Here is a 19,364-nt window from a genome sequence, read left to right as displayed (position 1 = left end):
CCACCGTCCGTCCCACGAGTGCGCTACGACGGACACTCTAGAATAGTCGCTAGGGGTAATAGAGTCCACACGGACTCACGCCCCTCTGGGCCCTCATGCGGAGACCCCCGAGCTCACGCACGAGCATGGAGAGGATCTACAACGACAGTGGCCGTATCAGCCACCAACTACGCCAGCGTGCTTGGCGCACCACCCTGCGCCCCGTGCGCATAGACTGACGAACGGTGCCCGGGGTCGCGCCCGTCGGGTCCAGCACAACACCCCATATAGGGGAACCAATACCCCGTAGTTCGCTCGGGCCAGCCAGAACATTGCCGCCGCGGTAATGCTCTTGCGTAGCTTGTCCGAGCCGAACGACCCTCGCGAATAGGTGATCCACCGGAACCTCCGGGCACTGATGGAGACTGCCGCCATTCAACAAGCGAAGAGCTCCGTATCATGACACCGACTCATGACCTCGCTCCCCATCCGGGGAACAGAGACGCAGCAGATGGGGCACTACGCCCTATCACCGCCACAACCACCAAGTGTGGCACAGGAAGCCACAACGGCACCTTGTCTTGACTTGAGGACCGCTCCGTGCCGACTACCAGTCTACGCATGCCTCGGACCAAACCGAGGCACGCGCGGCGTCGACTGGAGTCCCAGCCCTGATAGCCCGGGGCCACCGACCTTCGCCCAACACCTCTAGCAAGCGCCGTTCCCACTGCACTTCAACGGAGGCCACGACAAAGGAAAGGCCAAGCGCCAGGATCAAGACGAGGGCCCCTCCGCTCAGAGGGGGAAAAAGAATAGAAAGAATCGCCGCCAACCGGCCAACTCTGCGTTTGAAAGCTCTAGTTTGGTTTTGGTGAATTGATGAAATCCTAAGTGCTAACCTAGTTTATCAAGTGATCATGAGATAGGTAGCACACTTCAAGTGGAGAAGCTAATGAAGATCATAACATGACAATGGTGATGGCATGGCGATGATCAAGGGCTTAAACTTGAAAAGAAGAAAGAGAAAAACAAAAAGCTCAAGGCAAAGGTATAATTTGTAGGAGCTATTTTGTTTTGGTGATCAAGACACTTAGAGAGTGTGATCACATTTAGGATTGATAGCCGTACTATTAAGAGGAGTGAAACTCGTACCGGAATGCGGTTATCAAAGTGCCACTAGATGCTCTAACTCATTGCATATGCATTTAGGATCTAGTGGAGTGCTAACACCCTTGAAAACATTTGTGAAAATATGCTAACACATGTGCACAAGGTGATACACTTGGTAGTTAGCACACTTGAGCAAGGATGAAGAAGACAGAGGAGATGCCAGCGTCGATCACGTGACCGGACGCTGGATCTGAATGCACCGGACGCTGACTACCTGCGTCCGGTCGCGCTGACTTGGTGGTGCAGTAGCTAGGGTATATCATCGGACGCTGGGCTGTGTCCGGTCAAGGTGGACTGGACGCGTCCAGACGAAGAAAAATGGATTTGGACCCTTACTGTACTCGACCAGACGCTGAGGCTCCAGCGTCCGGTCAGTTTTGCCGGAGCGTCCGGTTAGCACTTAGCCGTTGTGATCTGACGATTCAGTTTTAACTCAGAGTGACACGTGGCATAAATTAGTGGATTGGACACTGAGTCCAGGGTCCGGTCAGTATGACCAGAGCGTCCGGTCAGAGCGCAGTGTGCCCAGTGAAGGGGTACAACGGCTCTATTTCGTGGGGGCTTCTATTTAAGCCCCAAGGCCGACTATGGCTCATATCTTTGGCCATTTTCATTGACATAGCAACCTTGTGAGCCTAGCCAAAGTCCTCCCACTCATCTCCATCATTGATTCATCATCATAGTGAGATTGGGAGTGATCGAAGTGCATTGCTTGAGTGATTGCATCTAGAGGCACTTGGTGTTCGTGTTTCGCTGCGGATTTCACTTGTTACTCTTGGTGGTTGCCGCCACCTAGACGGCTTGGAGCAGCAAGGATCGTTGAGCGGAGGGTGGTGATTGTCTCCGGCTCCGATCGTGGTGATTGTGAGGAGTTCTTGACCTTTCCCCGGCGGAGAGCCAAAAGGTACTCTAGTGGATTGCTCGTTGCTTGTGTGATCCTCATCTTGTGTTGGTTGTGCGGCACCCTATTGAGGGTTTGGCGTGTGAAGCCAATTAGCGCGTGAACCACCAAGTGAGTGAATCGCCACAACGAGGAGTAGCTTGACGGCAAGCAAGTGAACCTCGGTAAAAATCATTGTGTTCATCTTTTGATTCCGAGGTGATTGGTCTTCATTGTTATTCATCCTTGTGATTGATTGGTTCCTTTATCTACACGGTGGTATAATCTTCTTGATCACTCTCTTTATATTACCGCAAACTAATTGTCAAGCTCTTTAGTGTAGCTAGTTGTGAGAGCTTGCTTGCTTGGTTAGTGTGGCTCTTTAGTTAGCCTTTGAGAGCACACTAACATAGAGTAGTATCATAGCTATTGTGTGAATAGATACTATCTAAACTAGAATTGTGGTAGGTGGCTTGCATTTTGAGTAGGCTAGCACAACACTTGCTTCGCCTCATAATTGTCTAACCATTTTGTTAAGTGTTGTTGTAGAAATTTTTATTAGGCTATTCACCCCCCCTCTAGCCATTAGGACCTTTCAAGTGGTATTGGAGCTGAGGTCACCGTTATTTGAGGCTTAACAACCTTTGGTGTTAAAATGGCTCAAATCAACAACACCAAGAAGCCACCCCAATTTGATGGCTCCAACTATCCCTATTGGAAGGCCAAGATGACAACTTATATCAAGTCAATTAATAGAAAGGTTTGGAAGGTGTTAGAAACAAAAATTGAGATTGAAGATCCGAAGAATCCCACCACGGCCGAAGAAGTACTTCTCTAAAACAATGGCATTGCTCTAAGTGTTATTCACGATGCAATTGATGAAAGAACATTTGAGCAAGTCAAAAATATTGAGATGGCTCATGAGGCATGGAAGAAGTTGGAAGAATCATTTGAGGGCACTCAAGCCATGAAGGGTGCAAAGGCTTACATTCTCAAAGAAAAGTTTGCAAGCTTCAAGATGAAGGATAATGAGAGTGTGCTAGAGATGTTCCATAGGCTTCAAGTGCTTATCAATGATCTCAAAGCACTTGGAGAAGAGGTGAAGGACAAGGACTTCTCCTACAAGTTCTTGAGATGCTTACCTTCAAGTTTTGGTACATTGGTCACTATTCTAGTGAGGAGTGGTTTGGACACCATGACACCAAACCAAGTGTTGGGAGATATAATGACCGATGATACTTATAGAGATGATGATGAGAAGGAAGAAAAGAAGGAGAAAAAAGATGAGAAGAAGGATGAGAAGAAGAAGAGCGTGGCGTTCAAAGCCACATCATCCAAGGGCAAAGCAAAGCAAGAAACATAAGTGAAGAAGATGAATCATGGGATGATGATGATGATGAGAAGATGGCTCTATTTGTCAAGAGATTTGGCAAGTTCATGGTGAAGAAGAGCTACCGTGCTAGAAGAAAGAAGTCTTCATCCAAGAACAAAGAAGAGTCAAGAAGGTGCTTCAAATGTGGAAGCAAAGATCATCTTGTTGCTCAATGCCCATACAATAGTGACAATGATGATGACAACAAAAAGAACAAGAAGGAAAAGAAAGAGAAGAAGGACAAGATGGCCTTCAAGAAGAAGAAGGGTGGTTCATATGTAGTCACTTGGGATAGTGATGCTTCCTCAAGTGATGATGATGATGATAGTGATGATCACAAGACCACCAAGAAGAAGGTTCTTGCAAGCATTGCCATCAATGAGAAGCCTTCTCTCTTCGAATCTTCATCATGCTTCATGGCTAAGGCCACTAAGGTACAATCTTGTGATGATGAAAGTGATGAAGAACATGTTAATGATAATGAACATGAAAATGAAAATGATAGTGATAGTGATGATGATGAACCTACTAAGGATGAATTATTTGACATGCTAGAAGATGCTAAAGAACACTTTGACATTAAGAGAAGGGAATGCAAGAGCTTGAATAAGGAGGTAAAAGCCCTTAAGCAAGCCCTTAATGAGCTCAAAGCAACTCATGAGAAGCTAGAGGAAGCCCATGAGAAGCTTGGCAAGGCTCACAAAAAGCTTGAAAAAGCTCATTCCCCGTTGCTTAATGAATAAGATAAAAAGAAGCATGTTGAAACTTGTGATTTAATTGATACATCACTATCTATGCCTATCATTGTTGCTATTACTAACCCTTCTTGTAGCACTTCCACTTCTACCTCATCTAGTAGTGATGGTCTCACTTGTGATGCCTCACTAGTGGTTGAGAATGAGAACCTCAAGAAGGAGGTCACTAAGCTCACTCACACCTTAGCTAAGGCTTATGGTGGTGAGGACCGCTTGCTTATGTGCTTGGGTAGCCAAAGAGCTTCTCTCTACAAAGAGGGATTGGGCTATACCCCCAAGAAAGACAAAGCGGCCTTTGCTCCTCATAAGACTAGTTTTGTGAAGAACAATGGTTGATTTTGCACTAGTTGCAAGCAAGTTGGTCACAAAGAGCAAGAATGCAAAAACAAGAGTAAAAATGCTAATGTATCCTCCATTAAGCTTGATTCATGCTATATGCTTACTAGGGGTACAAATGGTGTCAAGGCTAAGTTCATTGGTAAACCATGGATGGGCTCAAAGAAGAAAGCCATTTGGGCACCAAAGAGCCTAGTGACAAACCTTCAAGGACCCAAGCAAGTTTGGGTACCTAAAAAGAATTGATCTTCTTTTGTAGGTCAATTATAAAGCTAGAGGAAGACATTGGGTTCTTGATAGTGGGTGTACTCAACACATGACCGGTGATGCAAGAATGTTCAACTCAATCAACACCAATGGCAATGATGGTTATGATAGTATCACATTTGGTGACAATGGCAAAGGCAAGGTCAAAGGGCTTGGTAAGATTGCAATATCCAATGACATGAGCATATCTAATGTGTTGCTAGTAGAGAGCTTGAACTTCAATTTACTATCTATGGCACAATTGTGTGATCTTAGATTCAAATGCATATTTGGGGTAGATGATGTAGAGATCATAAGTGTAGATGGCTCTAACTTGATCTTCAAAGGCTTTAGATATGAGAATCTATACTTGGTTGATTTCAATGCTAGTGAAGCTAGATTGTCCACATGATTGTTCACTAAGTCTAGCATGGGTTGGTTATGGCATAGAAGGCTTGATCATGTTGGAATGAAACAATTGAATAGATTGATTAAGCATGACTTAGTTAAAGGCTTGAAAGATGTTGTGTTTGAAAAGGATAAGCTTTGTAGCTCTTGTCAAGCTGGCAAACAAGTTGGAAACACCCATCCTAAGAAAAGCATGATGAGCACTAGTAAAGCATTTAAGCTATTGCACATGGATTTGTTTGGGCCAACACAATACACTAGCATTGGTGGAAATAAATATGGCTTTGTGATAGTGGATGACTACACTAGATACACATGGGTATTCTTTCTAGTGGACAAAAGTGATGTGTTTGCAACATTCAAATCATTTGTCAAGGGCATTCACAATGAATTTGAAACAACCATCAAGAGAGTTAGAAGTGACAATGGTAGTGAGTTCAAGAATACTAGAATTGATGAGTTATATGATGAATTTGGAATTAGACATCAATTCTCGGCCAAATACACTCCACAATCAAATGGCCTTGTTGAGAGGAAGAATAGAACACTTATTGATATGGCAAGGTCTATGCTTAGTGAGTACAATGTGAGTCAATCTTTTTGGGCCGAAGCTATCAACACGGCTTGCTATTGTAGTAACCGTCTCTATTGTCACCGATTGAAAGAGAAGACACCCTATGAGCTCTTGAATGGTAGAAAGCCCAACATTGCATATTTTTGGGTCTTTGATTGCAAATGCTATATCTTGAAGAAAGGCACTAGATTGGGCAAGTTTGACAAGAAATGTGATGAAGGATTCCTACTTGGTTATTCCACTACAAGCAAAGCATATAGAATTTGGAATTTGGATAATGGTACTCTTGAGGAAGTTCATGATGTTGAATTTGATGAAACCAAGGGTTCACAAGTAGAAGATAAGAACTTGGAAGATGTTAGAGGCATTCAACTTTCAAATGCCATAAAGAACATGGATATTGGTGAATTGAGGCCTAGGCAAGTAAATGATGATGAAGATGATCAAGGGCAAGTGCTCTCTAACTCAAATATGCAAGATGATACAAATCAAGCTAGTACAAGTGGATCTCATGACAATGAACAAGATCAAGTGGCTAGTACATCATCTCAACCCAATGATCAAGCAAGTGCAAGCAATCAAGTTCTAATCCTCCAACCAACCAATGTTGCTAGAGATCATCCTTTGGACACTATCATTGGTGATATTTTAAGAGGTGTACAAACAAGATCAAGATTGGCATCATTTTGTGAATACTTCTCATTTGTGTCATCCATTGAACCAAAGAAGATAGATGAAGCATTGAAGGATGTTGATTGGGTCAATGCTATGCATGAAGAGCTTAATAACTTCATAAGAAATCAAGTATGGGAGTTAGTAGAGAGACCAAAGGGACACAATGTGATTGGAACCAAATGGGTCTTTAGAAACAAGCAAGATCAAGATGGGATAGTAGTAAGGAACAAAGCAAGATTGGTAGCACAAGGCTATACTCAAGTTGAAGGTCTTGACTTTGGAGAAACATATGCCCCGGTTGCTAGGTTGGAAGCAATTAGAATTTTGCTAGCCTATGCTTGTGCCCACAACATTAAGCTCTATCAAATGGATGTTAAGAGTGCATTTCTCAATTGCTATATCAATGAAGAAGTATATGTTGAGCAACCTCCCAGTTTTGAAGATGATAAGAAGCCCAACCATGTATATAAGTTGAAGAAAGCATTGTATGGCTTGAAGCAAGCATCTAGAGCATGGTATGAGAGATTGAGGGACTTCCTCCTCTCTAAAGGGTTCACAATGGGCAAAGTTGACACCACTCTTTTCATCAAGAAGATTGGAAAAGATCTATTTGTATTGCAAATCTATGTTGATGACATCATATTTGGATCAACCAATCAAGACTTTTGTGATGAGTTTGGAAAGATGATGGCTAATGGGTTTGAAATGTCCATGATTGGAGAATTGAGTTACTTTCTTGGTCTTCAAATCAAGCAATTGAAGAATGGTACATTTGTGAGTCAAGGCAAGTACATCAAGGACATGATCAAAAAGTTTGGAATGATTGATAGCAAAGTTATTAGCACACCAATGGGAACCAATGGCAACTTGGATAGTGATGCAAGTGGCAATATGGTAGATCAAAAGTTGTATCGGTCTATGATTGGAAGCCTACTCTATGTGACCGCATCAAGGTCGGATGTCATGTTTAGTGTATGCATGTGTGCAAGATTTCAAGCCTCACCAAGAGAAAGTCATTTGAAGGCTACAAAGAGAATATTGAGGTACTTAAAGCATACACCAAATGTTGGTTTGTGGTATCCCAAAGGAGCAAAGTTTGAGCTAGTTGGTTACTCTGACTCGGATTATGCGGGATGCAAGGTTGAAAGGAAGAGCACCTCGGGCACATGTCAATTGTTGGGAAGATCACTTGTTTCATGATCATCAAAGAAGCAAAATAGTGTTGCATTATCAACCGCCGAAGCCGAATACATATCCGCCGGTAGTTGTTGTGCACAAATACTTTGGATGAAGGCCACTTTGAGTGACTTTGGAATCAAGTTCAAGAAAGTGCCATTGCTATGTGACAATGAGAGTGCAATCAAGTTGACCAACAATCCGGTTCAATATGCAAGAACAAAGCACATTGATGTCCGCCATCATTTCATAAGAGATCATCAACTAAAAGGGGACATTTGCATTGAGAGTGTAGGCACCGAAGATCAACTTACCGATATATTCACCAAGCCATTGGATGAGAAAAGGTTTTGCAAGCTAAGGAATGAGTTGAACATATTGGATTTCTCAAATATGTGTTGATGCACCCCCACTCATATGACATGCCTCTCCTTCGAGCAATCCAAGGTAAAAGTTGATTGGCATGACATACATCCTTTCTAAGGACATGTTTAGTGCATGTAGTCATATTTTCAATCTTATTAGGACCTTTCAAGTGGTTCTATTTTATTAGGCTCATTCATGAAAATCAAATGATTTTGATGTCCATGTGGTATCACTATTCCTTCTATGCTTGATTTGATCTAGTGATAGCATATGACATGTTTATGGGCTTATAAACCTAGTGTTTGATCTAGAAAATGAGCTCTAAGTGTTTAACTCAACATGATACAAGATAACCCTTATTTGGAGGTGTGAAAAAGCTTGTCCTTGGATCAAACCGAGTTAAATATCTTTGGCAAATGATCTAGATTAGACCAAATTTGGGAAAATAATCCTCACCCCATTGATTGACATTGATAATCTCGACCCTACAAGTAATACTATCTATATTTAGAACCTTTGTGGTCATTGATGACAAAGGGGGAGAGAAACAAAGATAGTAGCAAAATAGTGAAAAAGGGGGAGAAATATCATAAAAGGGGAGAAACATAAAGATATCTTGATATATGACATCGGGCGAGAAATGTGACAAAGGAAAGGGATAAATTAAAATTTTGAGCACACAAGTAGGGGGAGCAAGCTCATGAACTTGTATGGTGCATTTGAATGTGCATTTCATATATTTGCTTGCATGGCACAAGTATTAAAGTTAAACATCCATGCTTGTATGATGAATGTTAGTTGTAAGATTGAATGATGAAATAAAATCACTAGATAACTTTCATTTCCAAGCAAGTTTTTTTACAAGTGGTATCCTTTCAAAGTATGTTTCCAAGTGATGTAGAACTAACCATGGTGCTAAGGATGGTATATTGGTGCACTCCGATTGGTATCACGCTTCAAAGATCCATCTTTTATACCTTAGCATCATTTGGTAGACATTGACTCCTATATTTCCTATCTAAGCATATGTGCTAGCTTCAATCCAAACTCTTAGCACATATGAAGGGGGAGCAAATTGCTACCATTTGGGGTTCATGAAACTTGTCCATATCCTTTTACACAAGGTAAATATGCTTGCACAAGCAACATGGATTCAATTGAATTTCAATTCATATCTTTGTATAAGGGTTGTCATCAATTACCAAAAAGGGGAAGATTGAAAGCTCTAGTTTGGTTTTGGTGAATTGATGAAACCCTAAGTGCTAACCTAGTTTATCAAGTGATCATAAGATAGGTAGCACACTTCAAGTGGATAAGCTAATGAAGATCATAACATGACAATGGTGATGGCATGGCGATGATCAAGGGCTTAAACTTGAAAAGAAGAAAGAGAAAAACAAAAAGCTCAAGGCAAAGGTATAATTTGTAGGAGCTATTTTATTTTGGTGATCAAGACACTTAGAGAGTATGATCACATTTAGGATAGATAGTCATACTATTAAGAGGAGTGAAACTCGTATCAGAATGCGGTTATCAAAGTGCCACTAGATGCTCTAACTCATTGCATATGCATTTAGGATCTAGTGGAGTGCTAACACCCTTGAAAACATTTGTGAAAATATGCTAACACATGTGCACAAGGTGATACGCTTGGTAGTTAACACACTTGAGCAAGGGTGAAGAAGACAGAGGAGATGCCAGCGTCGATCACGTGACCGGACGCTGAATCTGAATGCACCGGACGATGACTGCCTGCGTCCGGTCGCACTGACTTGGCGGTGCAGTAGCTAGGGTATACCACCGGACGCTGGGCTGTGTCTGGTCAAGGTGGACCGGACGTGTCCGGACAAAGAAAAACGGATTTGGACCCTTACTGTACTCGACCGGACGCTGAGGCTCTAGCGTCCAGTTAGTTTTGTCGGAGCGTCCGGTCAGCACTTAGCCGTTGTGATCTGACGATTCAATTTTAACTCAGAGTGACATGTGGCATAAATCAGTGGACCGGACGCTGAGTCCAGGGTCCAGTCAGTATGACCGGAGCGTCCGGTCAGAGCGCAGTGTGCCCAGTGAAGGGGTACAATGGCTCTATTTCGTGGGGGCTTCTATTTAAGCCCCATGGTTGGCTATGGCTCATATCTTTGGACATTTTCATTGACATAGCAACCTTGTGAGCCTAGCCAAAGTCCTCCCACTCATCTCCATCATTGATTCATCATCATAGTGAGATTGGGAGTGATCGAAGTGCATTGCTTGAGTGATTGCATCTAGAGGCACTTGGTGTTCGTGTTTCGCTACGGATTTCGCTTGTTACTCTTGGTGGTTGCCGCCACCTAGATGGCTTGGAGCAACAAGGATCATTGAGCGTAGGGTGGTGATTGTCTCCGGCTCTGATCGTGGTGATTGTGAGGGGTTTTTGACCTTTCCCCAGCGGAGAGCCAAAAGGTACTCTAGTGGATTGCTCGTGGCTTGTGTGATCCTCATCTTGTGTTGGTTGTGCGGCACCCTATTGAGGGTTTAGCGTGTGAAGCCAATTAGCACGTGAACCTCCAAGTGAGTGAATCGCCACAACGAGGAGTAGCTTGACGACAAGCAAGTGAACCTCGGTACAAATCATTGTGTTCATTTTTTGATTCCGAGGTGATTGGTCTTCATTGTTATTCATCCTTATGATTGATTGGTTCCTTCATCTACACGGCGGTATAATCTTCTTGATCACTCTCTTTACATTACCGCAAACTAATTGTCAAGCTCTTTAGTGTAGCTAGTTGTGAGAGCTTGCTTGCTTGGTTAGTGTGGATCTTTAGTTAGCCTTTGAGAGCACACTAACATAGAGTAGTATCATAGCTATTGTGTGAATAGATACTATCTAAACTAGAATTGTGGTAGGTGGCTTGCATTTTGAGTAGGCTAGCGCAACACTTGCTTCGCCTCATAATTGTCTAACCATTTTGTTAAGTGTTGTTGTAGAAATTTTTATTAGGTTATTCACCCCCCTCTAGCCATTAGGACCTTTTAGCATTGGTCGCCATGGCTGATCATGCGGGCACGCCGCCCCAGCAGGGCCCCTCTAGCCACTTCCATGAGCTCATGGAGAGTCTATGCACCAACCATGACTACCTCATGAACCACCTCTACAAGGACTGCCTGCTCCTCAAGCGCCTGCTGAGGTAGGCTGGCAGGCCAAGAAAAAGGAGAAGAGGCAGCAGCCAAAGAAGGGGGCGTAGCAGATAGGGATCCAAACGACTGAAGGACAAAGTGATCCGACCAGACGCCTACCGATTGAAGGATAACAACGACGATGCTCTCACCAAGCACCTTGGAATAGCTATGTCGTTTTCTTTTCCCCTAAGTTTCAGTCTTACCATTATTTACTTAACGTACGCTCCTGTAAGAGCACCCCGACCCGAATGTTTTTCAGCTCGGGGCACTCGGGGGCTCCACTAGGGGGCACTACTACCTCTCTATTTTGTTTACTATTGTATGGAGAAAGTCCTTCCTACCCTAATGAAGGGGTAGTTCATTCCTTTAATTTACCTTACGTAGCTTTGCTTTAAAAAATTCGACTGATCGCACCCCGCTCTTTCCTATGGTTACGAATAGCTGAGCCTAGCGGGCCACACCCCGGGCTCACAAGGTCGCAACCTACGGAACAAACGGGCAGGTACGAGAAAGAAAGAACTAAAAAACAAAATTATGCTAAGGGAAAACTAAGGAACGAAAGGGAACAAGCTTCCCCGAACGGAGTGACTCCATCACAGAAAACAAAATACCATTATAACTATTAAGCACACGAACATTTTATACGGGGGCTTCCCCCACAAACTTAAAACTATCTACTTCCACTAAACTACTATTATTTTTACATGCTACTGGGCCGGCCCGGCGACATCCGAGATGGTGCAACCGACGAAGGCGTGAGCTGCTCACTTCCCAATGGCACGGCATCCGACTCAGCCAAGACCGAGGCGACATTCACCTCCGACCCAGGCTCTTCGCCATCCGAAAGCTCTATAGCATCCTCTCCACGTGCGCTTTTGGCCAGGTCTTCATGGCGGACGTCCATCACCCACTCGGCGGAGACTTGGTCTGCCACCGACCGCGCGTGCAGCAGCAAGCTCTCCCCGATCGACTGGATGTCTGCCATGCTCATGCCTTTAGCGTATCCGCTATAGATGGTGGCAAAGTACAGGTGCGGATGGTGCGTCCCCACTGCGGTCAGCACCCCCAATGCTCCGTAGAACAACCCGGACCTGATAAGATCCCAGACCTCCCCCGGAACCTCAGCCAGCTGGACAGCGGGTGCGCTGGTGCTCGGCACCGACCCAAAGATCTCTGAGATGACGTGCTGGGCAACGTTGCGGATCTAGTCAAGATCCCCTCAAGAGCACAACGCTCCTCATAGGACTTGGCCAGCTCCTCCGCATTCCGACCAAATGTCGCCTTGGTTGTCTCCAGGTCCCGCTCCAGCACCTCTACTTTTCCGCCCAGCTCTGCGAGAAGAGCAATGAGCTCAGAAATAGGCTGAGGGAAAAGCCAACACAACAAGAAAGCAAAAAAGGTACGTACCAACGTAAGAAGCCTCAAGGGTGGAGAGATCCTCCGCCTATCGAGCCACCTGCTCGCGCAGCCATGCTACCTGCTCACGCAGTCGGGCACTCACGTCCTCTGTCTCCATCACCCGACCCTAGAGCACGAGCACCCCTCGATCCGCCTCCGACCGGGCCCTCCGCTCCACTTCCAGGGCCTTCTCTGCCGACTCTAGGGCAGCGCACTCCGGATCAAGGGCCGCCAAAGCCTCCCGAAGCGCCACCCCGATGTTCGCCAGGGACGCCCGCAACTCCACCTTAGTCTCCGCCTGACGGGCCCTTGCCGCCTCGAGCCCTTGCTCAGCCGCAGTCGCTCGCTCCACCACACGTTGTCCCTCCGCCCGCGCCGCGGCCGCCTCGGCCGCCCAGTCCCATGACTCGCGGCAGGAGGACTCCGCCTGACGCTCGAGCTTGGCTACCCGGGCGTATTCTGACCGGAGGAAGTGGGACTTACGGGATGACATCTTCCTTATCTCCTACAAAAGGTAAGCACGCTAAAAATAACCGACAAGGGATTCAAAGGGTAAAGGACAAGTACCAGAAACTCACCTCCGCTGCGAGCTGCATGTCGCCCTCAACCAACTGTCGAGCAAACAGAGCCCGCTTCCGGGCGCTTTCAAGCTGCGCGGTTAGCTTGGTGAGTTCTGATACTGCGACGTGCCCTTGCCCCCCAAAGATGTCCTAGAGCTGACTCTCCCGGGAGTCCCAGAGGACGAACCGCGTGTTCGCTGGGTGCTCAGGGCAGCGCCACTCCAGGTCACCCTCCGGCACCTCGTCGGAGGGCCCAACCTCCAACCGTACCACCGCTAGGTCCTGCGGCGACACCACCGGCCCGCCAGAGGTCCCAGCCGCCGACTGGACCACCGCTAGGCCCCACGACAGCGCCGACGGCTCCACCGTGACATCACCGGTGGGTTGCCGCAACGACACTAATGATTCCGCCATGACATCCGCCTTGTCATCAGATGGGATCTCCACCACCTCGTTGGCCTAGGCCGCCACCGGGTGTCCCGACCCCGGCCTAACCACGTCTTCCCCCAGCGCCTTCAGCTCCGATGTCAAGGGTGAGCCGCACGACCCTCCACCCGGCAAGGCAGGGAGCTCGGTATCCCTTGCCTCTTCCACCACAACCGGTGGAGGGGAAGCCACGAGATTCACCTTCGACACCACCGTCGCCATCGGCACCGGGATCGCCGCCAACACCAATGCCATAGCTATCGCCTCATCAACAGCCGAACCGGAGGGCACCATCCCCAGAACGGAAGGTCTTGCCACCGCAACACGCTGTAGAATGGGCTTCTAGGTCTCCTACATGGTAGTCGAGGCAATACTCAGCCCCGGCATCCCCAGGCCACTAATAGAAGGTACGGGTCAGTCACACTCCAACAAAAAGCTCAAACCAGCAAAAAACCAAAAGGAAACGGAGAAAGACATACCAGGTGGCGAGCGGCACAACTCTAAAGGCCGACCTCGACGTCGACAGGCCTACGCGTCGAGACCTGGAAGATGTCCCTACCGGCTCCTGCCCGGCCTACGGGTCATCCCGACCCCTGGCTTGGGAATCCTCGACCAGAGCAATAGGCGTAGTATCCTCCGACTACGACTCACGCGCTCCAGTCCATTCCTCAGACCGCCCGACATGCTCGACCATGCCCGCAGCAGGCAGGTCCTCCCCTCGCTGTGAGTCATGCATCGGCACCGGTCCGAGCGATGTGCGGGTGTTAGTCCGCTCCTCAGCAGATCGCCTGCCTTGCTCCGCCACGTCCACAACAGGTGGGCACGGGGCCGGCGACGCTGTCAAGGGGCGCGGTGACCGCGTTCGCTTCGACGCCCGCTCACCGATGACGTCTGCGCCCGCTACGCGCTTCCTCAACAAGGGATCCGCCGCACGACACGTGGCCACCAGCTCATCACCGGCGGACGACGTCGCGGTATCACGATGCCCCGTCGAGGTCGCAACGACCCCCCGCTCTCCTCCTCATCGAAGAAGACCATATCATCCGGATCCATTGGATCATCCGATGCGAGTTCTGACTCGACGTCGCTCCTACGTTCCCCGACCCTCATGCGCCGGACGATCTCCTGCTCCTCCTCCTGCTTTCATAGGATCTCCTTATTCTTTTTCTTCTTCCGAGCTTCAGCCGCCTTCTTCTAAGCGGTCTGCCGAGTCACGCCCTCCGGTCCCTTGGGAAGGTGCGGTCGGGACTTATATCTCCCAAGCCCCTACGGAATGAACGAACTAGATCAAAGAAATAGGAAAGAGCAGAGAAGAAGCACGAACAAAACAAGGGAACACACTAATGTGGACACAATCGAGGCATTGGGCGGTAGGGGTTTTCCCGTGACCGTCTCCCTGGGCCTCAGTTGTAGCACCCGGCCGATGCGACTCCAGACCTTGTCGTCCGGCAACTCCTCCGGTGACGCACGGTTCGGGTCCGACCGGCCGCCGTACTCCCACATCGGCTACGTCCTCTTCGCCAACGGCGCAATCCAGCGGCAGTAGAGGGTGTAGAACACCCGCACTCCATCAAGGCCACACCTCATGAGCTTCTAGAGCTCCTCTTCGATGGCCTCCACCTTGTGCCTCTCCTTACGGCCGCAACCCCATGACCAGCTTTCCCGCTCCTCTGGCCTCCTGCCGGTAAATGCCGGGAATGGCGCCACCTCTGGGTTCTTGATGTAGAACCACTCCCCGTGCCACCCTCGATTGGAACTACAAGGGGTGTATGCGGGGTATGAACCTCCTGCACTTGACTTTCTCTGAAGGGCAAAACCCCCCACCGACACAACCTCAACCAAGCTCCCCACCATTAAGGTCCTCCTAGAGAAGAACCACCGGAAGAGATCCGCGTGCGGCTCCATCCTGAGGAAAAGCCTCGCAGACGGTGCCGAAACCAGCGATATGCAGCACCCCCGTCGGATTGAGGTGTTGCAGCTCCAAATCCCACTCATTAAGGAGCCCGTGTAGGAACCAGTGCACGGGGTATCCTAGCCCGCGCTCATGAAAGGTAAGGAAGGACACCACCTCGCCAGGACAAGGTTGTGGGAACTCCTCTCCCCCAGGGACCCTCCAGTGCGCCACCTCCTACGGTGGCAGAAAACCCTTCTTGACGAAAGACTCCAGCATCGACTTCCTCATGGTGGACGACCTCCAGTCCGACATCTTGCTCCAGCTTGCAAAAAGGATCAGTGAGTTCTCCTCTTCTCCCTCGCTCTCTCCCCCTTCCTTTCCTAGAAACCTCCGCAGCTCTCAGGAACGCTCTCGACGAGGAGGAAAAAGAAAGGCGGCGGCGGCAGATGACGAACAGGTAAAAGAACGAGGCGAACACCCTCTCTCTTCTCCTACTTAAAGGAAGGGGAGCAGCGGTTAGGAAAGGACATGCCGATCGGGAAGGTGAAGCGGCGGGGTGAGAAACTCTCTCTCTCTTTCCATTTAATGCAGATGGGATGCCCCCTGACTGACGGGACATGCCCAGCGCGATGAAACGGCTCCTGATCAGACGGGATGTGACCGGGACATGGCCCACCACTACCATACGACCAACCACTACCGCACGTCGGGCACGAAAACCGAAGTGCCACCGCACGCGGACGGCTGTCGGGTTCATAAACCCGGGGTCCCTCAGGGACCGGCTTCCACGCCAGGGCTCGGCCTAGGAGGATGGCCTTCTTTTCTTCTGGACTGGCCCGAGAGTCTAAATTCAACAGACCAGAGCACTCGCTTCAGGCCCTGGCCGCCTTCGGCCCATCTTTCCGACTGGAGCACTAGCTCCGGCTCAGGCCAACTCTGAACGGCCTCTCCGATCAGAGCGCTAGCGTCGCCCCGGCTGCCTTCGCACGGCCTCCACTCGGAAAGCCTGACCCGAGGACCGCCTCCGACTCCGACCCCGTGTCTCCGACCAGGGTTCATAGAAAACCCTGCCTATCGCTATTCTCCGACTAGCGCGCCAGAACCGGCTGGGGCCATCCGACCCGAGACGCCCGCTCGGAAAGAACTAGAAGGCGTACGAAGGAAGGCAAGACGGGGCTCGCAAGTCAAACCACGGCACCAGGGACCATACCCTGCGGAACAGTACTTTACAACCGCCCTGCCACAAATAGTATTGTAGGCGCCAACGTTTACCTCTACAGTATTGTAGGCGCCGATCAAAACACCCGTACGGTAAGACCCCCCATGTGCCTCTGGGCATCAACAGTATTGTGGGCGCCGGAATTCACCGTACTAGGTGAATGTGGTAAAGCCATGCCTCCAGTTGGCGAGACAACATTTTTGCAGGTACCAACGTCCTTCAGTCTTGAAGAAAGCAGCTCAACCTCCCACATATACCTGACATTCTGCAGTGACATCAACAGTATTGCGGGCGCCCACCATTATCCCATCCCTGTCGGCATGGGCAACAAGGCTTAGAAACGTTCGTACTCTCTCCCCTTTCACTTGTAAAGCCATCCCCTTCTTCTATAAAGGAGGATGTGCTCCCTCCAAACACAGGCAGTGAACCCAAGTCGACTTCTTCAAGTTCAGGTTCATTAGATCGATAACTCGCAACCCCTCAAGCACACGCTTAGACACTTCGTTTATAGCATAGCTCCTGTCGATCTCGGCCCTTCCGACCGGACCGACCGGACACCCCATCTCTCTCTCGTTTGTAACCCCACTACAGACTTCGAACACCTGGGCTCAGGAATAAAGTCACCGACCGACCTACACTGGACGTATGGCACGTTGCCTGAACCAGTATAAATTATGCGTCATTGAGTGCTAGGCCACCTCCGATCACAATGTGCAGCAAAACTACAAATATTTACTAGTTGGTCACTTTCTGTACCGACAAGTACTTTCAGCCATGGCTTACAAGCCAAACCAGCCCAAACAAACAGGGCGCCTATATCTCCATCTCCAAAAAAGAAAATAAAAATGCTTCGCCACAGCCAGTTAATGCATTATAGTTTAGACAGAATGTGGGGCTACTTGTGCTACGCATGAATTGATTAACATGTTGTTGTCAGCATCACTGCAATTTGCTTTAGAAAACCACGAAACGATTATCGACAAAAGCTCTTATACTAGTATGGACTCTTGAGGCATCTTGGGTCCCAATATGAATGAAGAAAACACAACATACATGCAGACAGATTCTGATGTTTTCCCACTAACCATTTGTGTGTGTTGTTCGGCTGCTGAAAAAGCTACTGCGGCGGCAGCTTGTTTCCTCTCTCAAATCCCTGTAGTGGTAGCAGCAGCGACTTTTTTCTGCTGCCGAACAGTGTGTTGGTCTTTAGTGATACTTCAGTAATTTGGAGACGGCACATATACTGGTATACTATTTGCAGATGGTTAGTTCAAACTATTAATTTGTTCTCTACATATAAGTCTACAAGTGCTTAATTAGAAAGGAAAGAAACGTAGATCTCTTAAAATCTTAAAGCAATCATTGAGTACCTTACTGGGTTTTCACCATCAAGCTATCTCGGCTACAGAATGGATTAATTAGTGAATGAAGATAATCATTGGAATTTATTTTGACAATAATAATCATTGGAATTTGATCATGAGAAAAGTTAGTATATATTTACCCCATTAGGCCTTGTTTGGTTTGATGGAGATTGGAGGGGATTGAAGGAGATTTGATCTCCTACAAATTACCCTTAATCACATCCAATCCCGTTGGATTGGGGATTAACTGAACAAGCCCTTACCGAACTGTTCCCAAAGACAATTCAAGATGAGATTTCGGATCATGCTTGGCCATATAACAATTGAGTAAGAGATGAAGCCGCCCCTGATGTCCTTATGGCACAAATATAATTTCAGAGTATCTTGTCCAGAGAACTGAAATAGTGTGGCACCGAGGGAAATACAAAGAATCCAATACAGAACAACAGTAGTAACATGCCTATGCACCATATGAGTTATGTCTTCGGTTATTCATGCTATAACAGCTCGCCAAAACGTTCCACAGTTCATTTGTACACCGCTACAATCTCCCATGATTGATAGAAAATGTTTTTTTTTCGCGAATGTATCTACGGCACGTGTTCCATGTGTTCCATTAACACGAAGTAGAATAGTTTTACAAGAAGGATCGGTAATAAAAAAATTACCGAATCCTTCTCCCAGCGCAACAACAATTAGGATTGTATTACATGAATAACATTTGTGAGAAAATATTAGCTCTTGAAAGTGTATTTGAAGCTGATCTTCATTCTACAAATAAGCTGTGGTACGGTGTGCCTACCTTTTGTTTTTAGGTCTGGCATAAATGAATGAACATGCCATTATTGGTGCCCGGTACACAGGTTTTACCGGACAGAAGCAGCCCTGGCGGCACGCTGTGCAGACTCGAGAGTCACCTGGATATGAACGGGATCAGCGCAGAAGCCGCAGAGCCATTGTTCTCTTCTGGCATACATACAGTATTTGGGAACGCAGGCTGGTCCCCAAGACCCCAATCCCCGTGGTCCCGGTTTCAACAAAGAAGTAACAATCCAATACAGGCAAGTGCATATGTTTGTCTTTTGTTTCCCTCAGTTATTTGATTTCCTGATGGATGTTAATGACGCCGTGACTTTGGAAATTTCGGAATATGTAAGTTCTCCAAATTTAATACTACGTAGAAAAAGAAGGATAACAAATTTCTTTATTTCGTCAAGATGGTTAGATAACAAGTTTATTGGCATCTCCCTTTAATAAGAAGAGAAAAAGGGCAGAGAGGCCTATTTTGCCATCTCAAGCCAAACTAGTCGTCAGAAATCTACTCCATTTATCAGTAAGTATAGGTGGATTAAGACTCTGGCATAGCAATAGTCACAAGGTTTTAAATCTCCGGCAATAGCTTCCACT

General features: G+C 47.4%; 1 protein-coding gene across 1 annotated transcript in view; it reads right to left on the bottom strand.

Moving 5' to 3' along the window:
• LOC136465556 (L-gulonolactone oxidase 3-like) overlaps positions 1–19,364 on the bottom strand; it is a 29,099-nt gene that overhangs the window by 7,381 nt on the left and 2,354 nt on the right. The gene's annotated exons all lie outside the window — the stretch shown is intronic.

This window comes from Miscanthus floridulus, chromosome 7, assembly GCF_019320115.1.
Source record: "Miscanthus floridulus cultivar M001 chromosome 7, ASM1932011v1, whole genome shotgun sequence".
NCBI classification, from domain to species: Eukaryota; Viridiplantae; Streptophyta; class Magnoliopsida; order Poales; family Poaceae; genus Miscanthus; species Miscanthus floridulus.
This window is presented reverse-complemented; position numbering and strand designations above follow the sequence as displayed.